Raw genomic sequence first — 7,756 nt, forward strand, 5'->3', positions numbered from 1 at the left:
TGCCTTGTGACTGCCTGTTTGATCGACATACGGATGCGCCTTCATCGCCTGATGAACACATACAAGATATCAAGGCCCGTTTTGAAGTGATGTACCGTTCCGCACGAAAGCGAGTGAACTTGGCGACGGAGAAATTGAAGTCCAGGTACAACACGAGAGCTACTGGACATAGATCCAACAAATTAGACAAGGTGTGGTTGTGGAACCCGATTCGACGAAAAGGAGTCAGGCCTAAATTACAGTCACCTTGCGATGGTCACCACACAGTCCTAAACAGTCTGAATGACGTCGTGGTTCAGATCCGTCGGAACTCTAAACCTAAAATCGTTCATTGCGACAGGTTAGCTAATTACTATGGCTATAGTACGTAATGTAAATAATTGTAAATAGTATAAGACCATGGTCCTTTTTGTTTTTAAATGAGTATTTGATTTGTATTTTGTATTTGTTTTGTATTTAGTATTTGATTTGTTTAAGTTAGTTATTGCATTTATTGTTCATGTTGTTCGATATTGTAATGTAATGTTTATGCCTCAGTTGCATTTATGCCTCAGTTATAAGTTTGACTTCTTGTCCAGGGATTGTACTGCCCGGGACGTGCAGTCCTTGGGAAGGGAGCAGTGTTACGAATTTGGAATTTAAAAGCTAATGTTAGTTCAATTATAAATTAAATGGTTTTATTTCTCGCGCAGTGCAGCGCGTGACGAATATTAAAAGAAAGCTAAGCCGAAAAATTGAAAATACAAGAGCGCGTGCATTAAATAAATAAATATCTCTTTTTGATTTCGAGAAAGTACTAGAAAATTCTAGCGCGTGATTTTAAAATCTTATAAAAGGAGGAAAACATCTCAGTTCGTAGTAGTTACTTAGTTTGTTGTTGTTTAGAAAACTGCTCTTGTTGATTGTAGCGAATTCGCGGATTAGCTTTCTTTAGCTGTTTTAGAATTACGTTCTATTGGACATTTGAGTGGTTAGAAGATAACTACTGTGAGATATTGTAATACGCATGATAATTTGAGGAAATTTAAGCATTTTTGTTGTGATAATAATAAATTTTTGTTCATTTTTCATCGGACTTGTGCATTCATTTTATAACGAACCCGTACGCACGCAACAATATATTGCAGCAGCTGGTCATCCATCTGAACAATTGTTTTAAATATAGGACACTATTTCTTGTAAATATCTGTGTCTAAAATTACTTCTCTTTTTCATATTTTTCATGCTCATTTTGCTTTTGCTCTCTGTTAGTTTGTTGTTACTGTCTGTTTGTTGTTTATACTGTTAGTTTGGCTGACATGCTAGCTTTGATAATGGACTATGTCAACCAATATCAACCTAAAAAATAACCTTAAAAAACTCTCTCTAACAGCAATCTTACCAGGAAGATAAGTTCTCATATGTCTTGCTGTAACCATAACCAACTACCAAGAATTTCAGCCAATTTAATCAAATTAAATCATATAAAATAAAATACAGAAGAATTTTTCTTTCCACATAGTTGTTTTGTTGTTTCACACATTGTAAATTAAAATGATTTATGCTCAGAATTAATTTTCATTGAACGAACAGTAACACATAATATGAAATATTATGAAGCTTGTCTACTTAATATGATATGAGATTAATATGATTCTTTGCTGTGGTGGCTGAGAGCAGACATACCACTGGAACGGTGAAAATGCTTTGGTGGTTGAGAGTAGATATATGATTGCAAAAGGTTAAAATAACACAATGAAACTATTTTAAGTTTATTATTAAAGCATATGAGTTTGCTCAGTATATCCTGACTATCCGCCTCCCCACCAAAAAGTGCATACTCATTCCCCCAACTAGAAAGAAACGATTGGTTGAGAATGCTTGCGTTTTTTACATTCTTCTTTTCCCATATGAGACATGCAAAGCTCTTGACCATTATTTCTGTTGTCATTGATAAAGCACCAATTGTAGCATTTCCTGCATACTTAAAAGAAAGTTAAATAGCTTACCTTCAGTATCTACAAAGCTTCCATTTTTTATCCTTAATTCCTCTAAGGCCTGGATCTGCAATTTTATCGCTCCTAGAACCGCGTCCATGTTCGCAAGATAGGAAAAATCCAGCGACCCCAAATAAAAGGAGACCTGCACCCCGGAACCGGGCTCGCTCGACGGCGTCTCGGCAGACAGATGTGCAGGCGAAGATACCTTAAGGCCCCTGACAGTCACCTGAAGCGAAAGCTTTGGGGTAAATATACGGGATATCACGACCAAAACCTAAGCGAAATAAGCAATGCACAGAAACAGCTAAAAATTTGTAAGTTAATAAAATACTTACCAAGAATGGTCTAAAATTATCCACGTAAAAGCAATATAGGCAAATAAATCACCAAACCAGCAATTATAGGCATAAGACCAAGCAACCAAACCAGCAATTATAGCAATTATAGGCAAACCAGCAATTATAGGCACCAAACCAGCAATTATAGCACAATGAAACTATTTTAAGTTTATTATTAAAGCATATGAGTTTGCTCAGTATATCCTGACTATCCGCATCCCCACCAAAAAGTGCATACTCATTCCCCCAACTAGAAAGAAACGATTGGTTGAGAATGCTTGCGTTTTTTACATTCTTCTTTTCCCATATGAGACATGCAAAGCTCTTGACCATTATTTCTGTTGTCATTGATAAAGCAGGACTGGAGAGAATTTTTCACAAAGATGGCTACTCCTCCATCCTTATGGCTCAGCCGGTCACGTCTGAAAGTCCTGAAGTTTCGGATGTTTAAACTCTTATTTGGCGTAGCATGCGTCTCAGTAAGTATTGCAACATCTATCTCATGTGTAACAAGGAAGCCCGTAAGTTCTTGAAGTTTATTTTGAACGCTTCTCGCGTTCCAAGTAATGAATTTAATGGGGCCTCCGATAGCATAGTTACTCCCTCTTATTAGTAATATTTGGAGTACTGGAGTTCTGCTTTGTTTCATTGAACTGTCTGACCTGTTGTGTCATATGAAACCCAGCGCTCTTGATCACAGAAACGAGCGCTGCAAGATATCCGAATACTTTTTGGCTTCTTTTATCACGTCAGAGTAGGCCCTCGCAGATAGGACTTGTGCATAAGATTTATTTTCAATAATTCTGATGCCAAAAATCTTCTCTTCCTCTGCTTTCTTTTTAGGAAACTTCTCACACCCCCTAAAGCTGGCAGTGTGAGGTTGTCTGTAGTTCGCATAAAGAAATGTCAGGTTTGCCTTTATACGGGCAGTTTTTAGACTCGTGGTTATTGCTCCATATGACACATCTGGGGGCGTATTTACATCCTGTCTGGGTGTGGCCAAAACCCTGACATCCGAAGCATTGAAGCGGACCTTGATGCCCCTTGCATTCTTGTATCCTGACTCTCATATCACACAGGTACCTTTCGTGATAAATTTTTAAGAGGCCTCAGTTCTGGGAAGGGAAACAATGAACAGTGGGAGTTTAGTAACCTCCCCATTTCTAAGACGAGACATTTGTTTGATGTCCTCAACTTTGAAGTTTAGACTTTCTAAGTCAATCCTAATATCGTCTAAGTCAGTATGTTCTGTGAGACCCTTAATTACTGCCTTAATGTGTCTCTCTTCTGGTAATATGTAAGAGTGATGTTCGATTTCCAATTTATTTAAAATTCTGACAATCTCCTTATAAGTTACCGGATTTTCTGTATATACCTTAATGGCACCCGGAATGCGGTGCCCTATGAATTAAAGTTTGTTTTGATGGAAGTGCTTTTTAATAGCTTCCCAGTGCATTTTACTCTCTTTGAGCGTGACTGGCGGTATCTTAGATTTACGTGCATTGTCTATGCTAGTCTGATTAATATTGGTATTTACGTCAATACTGACATTATCCTGCTTATTCGTATCCATGTCATGATTATCAATGTGCGTACTGTCAATTTGCTCGGCTAATTGAGTCACAGAATTTTCAGTGTTTACTAAAAGTACTAAAAGGTAGCATTAGTTGTGTTTCATTGCTAAATTAGCAGGCATTATTTGTGTTTCATTGCTAAATTTTATTTTCTTATAATGCGTGTGTTTACTTTTTCTTCTGATAGTCTGGTCCTCATTTCTCCTAAGGGGAGACTCGTCTTCAGAACTCGTAGCCTGATCGAGTGGTATTTCTTTTTCTGTTTCACTGGCAGAAAACTCTTGTAATTTAATTGGACTGCGTCTACGTTCATTATCCTCAATCGGTGAGAATATAACATTAGACTTATTCACTGTGCCTGATTTTTGTGAAATTTCAGTCCTTTTATCAATAGTGAATTGTTCATGTACCAATTGTAGCATTTCCCGCATACTTAAAAGAAAGTTAAATAGCTTACCTTCAGTATCTACAAAGCTTCCATTTTTTATCCTTAATTCCTCTAAGGCCTGGATCTGCAATTTTATCGCTCCTAGAACCGCGTCCATGTTCGCAAGATAGGAAAAATCCAGCGACCCCAAATAAAAGGAGACCTGCACCCCGGAACCGGGCTCGCTCGACGGCGTCTCGGCAGACAGATGTGCAGGCGAAGATACCTTAAGGCCCCTGACAGTCACCTGAAGCGAAAGCTTTGGGGTAAATAAATATACGGGATATCACGACCAAAACCTAAACGAAATAAGCAACGCACAGAAACAGCTAAAAATTTGTAAATTAATAAAATACTTACCAAAAATGGTCTAAAATTATCCACGTAAAAGCAATATAGGCAAATAAATCACCAAACCAGCAATTATAGGCATAAGACAAGCAATATAAGGCGGTCGCATAAGTTATCCAGGATGGCTAGGCACGAAGCACGAGGTAGTACGAGTTAGACTCCATTCCTTCTAGTACTTCTAGCTTCCAGTACCCCTCGATGACGGACGTACTCGAAAAACCGGTTTAGAGAGCGAAGAAAACACGACCTTCACTCACCACGGCCTTCCCTCGAATCCGAATCATTTTAGCACTAGACCAAAAATTACTCATTTATAAAGCCATGCTCGTTCCAATAATTACTTATGCCTGCCCAGTCTGGGGCTATGTCTGTAATTCTACACTGATAAGTTTCCAACGATTTCAAAACATCACATTTAGGCAAATCTCCAACAGCACGTATTACATAAGAAACGAAGCCTTGCATAGTGAAACAAATCCACCTCAATTAGTTGAGACTATGATTAAAATCGCAAAATGATTCCACGCAAACATTATTAAAGTAAACAATCCAACTATTCCCTCATTACAGTATAATGTTAATGATCAGTGCAACAGAAGGAGGCCAGGGGCCTTATTGAGAAATTATCACTAATTAAAAATTTATTTAAAATAATAATAATAATAATAATAATAATGGTATTGTCATTTAACTGAATTATGTATGCATAATCATTTATAATTTTGTCACCCATATGCACCTTTTAAATTAACGCTTAAAGCAAATTTTCAAAACAAAATGAAATTTAGCGATTGCCTAAAAACTCAATTATTTTTCTAAGTCCAGCAGGTTTACTCATATTCCTACCTCTCCCCCTCATTACTATTCGGCCTTCCCTCAAAATTTGTATGGACTAAAATGAGCCTTAGCCTCTTCCACCCCCCTAGCACACATTACTATCGCACTCCAATCAACCCTCTCCTCTTGGCTAAATTCGATGCTTTCCTGACTTCAATTCATTCAGCCTCCACCTGCCGCCACTGCTGCCTGCATGCTTCTCCGTTCGTCACTCTCCGGAAGTAATCATCCTACATTACCGCTCCCATTGCCAATATTGCTTATTCTTACTATATAGAATCGACTTGCATCTCAGGACTCTCTCTACAAAAAAAAAAAAAAAAAAAAAACCTTATGCCATTCTTTAATCTTATGCTTATCACGTCAATTATTCTTCAACTCCACGTTCGCCGACAATCAGAAACAGATCCAAGTGCTAGACGGGGATAAGGGTTTCTTACCCAGGCGCCCAAAATAACCTGAACTTACTCACGCAACGGGAGTCGTATGCATATTTTGGCTTATATACATCATCAATTAAATCACTTCTTAAAACTAAATTTTTTTGGTTCTATTTCAGTGTGCTATCGTCTAAAAAATTCACCAGAGTTTGTTCTTCAGCTTCTAGTACATTTTTTACAAAAAACATTATCTTTTAAAGTGGCGTTCCTATTAAAGTTAAACGGGCTGCTAAAAATGTATTTCATGTGGTTACAAATATATGTTAGCCAAAAAGATATATTTATAAACAGAGAAATACAAATTTAATAAAGGCTATCAAAAGGCTATCAAATTTAATTTAAACGTTTTTAGCAAGAAACATTTATACACAGTAATTAATTGTATTAATGTATTAAAATATTATATTATTATTAATAAATATATCTACTTATCTGTAATATATATTAAACTTTTAATTGTTTAAAAATTGTACTTTTTTAAAAACAATTATAAAAATATGTAAAATAAATAATACTTTTTTAACTAATTCTAGACCGTCGTATATTTGTCCGCTGACAAATTGACGCCGTATATTTGTTCGCTGACACAAATACATTTCCAAGTCCAATGCTAGTGTAATTAGGTAGTGATTATTCTTAATATATTTTAGAGTATTTTATGGCACATTCAGCATTTTATTATTTTTTGCATTATTTTCTTATTACAAATACATTCTATACATTATATTACTGTAAGTGTTCTTTTAGGGGAGCGCAAAAGGTATTTTCTCCCGATCGCCAGTTATACTAGCTACGCCGCTGCTGGCCCTCTGTTTCTAAAAGAAAATAGAAAGAGTTGGGTGTTAATATTCACTTGCGCAGTGTACAGAGCAGTACATTTTGAGTTAATTACAGCCGCTTCCACAGACTTGTTTAATGGCATTTAGAAGATTTATAGCTCGCAGAGGAAGATGTACTATTGTATACTGTGACAATGGATCTAATTTTGTCGGAGCAGCCAATTCATTAAAACAACTAGATTGGAATCGTGTACGGAAACATGGAGTCGTCAATTCGATTGACTGGAAGTTTAACCCACCAACTGCCGCATGGTGGGGCGGTTGGTGGAAGCGACTAATAAGAATATTGAAAGATCTCTTAAAAAGAGTGTAGGAAAGACTCATCTCAACTATGAAGAAATGGCAACTGCTCTGGCAGACTGTGAAAGTGTAATCAACTCAAGACCTCTGACTTATATCACTGAAGCAGATGTCATAAAGCCCATTTCTCCATCGATGTTTCTGCACTACATTCATGAATGCAGTGTTCCAGATATTGATGCTGTGGAACAAAATTCTTTGTCCAAGAGACTCAAATACAGACAAATCATACTTAAAGAATTGAGGAACCGATTTCGGTCGGAAAACTTAGGTGCTCTCATTCAACGAGGGAACAATAAAAAACTAAGACACCCAGTGGCTGTGGGTGATATTGTTCTAGTGGGAGCTGATAACAAAAAGAGAATTAACTGGCTTTTAGGGCGTATTACTGAGCTTGTTTCAGGTGAAGACAGTAATGTGAAAGGTAAAGACGGTAATGGCTTGTGAAAGTGCAGACTTTACACCAAGAACTTCTGCTTCCTATTCAGAGAATATATCCTCTTGGGATAACATCTCCTACTGACTGTCCTAAGCCTATGGAATCCAATAGTTTGACCAAGATCTCAAAGCAGCCTGTTAAACAGGATAATGGTTTGTTTGACAACAAGCCAAAATTCAGTAGGACTGCTAGAAAAATTAAGCTTCCAGAAAAATTGGACTTATAATTTAAA

This window comes from Stegodyphus dumicola, chromosome 11 (genome assembly GCF_044657685.1).
Source record: "Stegodyphus dumicola isolate Sdum_Otavi_A_Nest chromosome 11, ASM4465768v1".
In the NCBI taxonomy this organism is placed as follows: Eukaryota; Metazoa; Arthropoda; class Arachnida; order Araneae; family Eresidae; genus Stegodyphus; species Stegodyphus dumicola.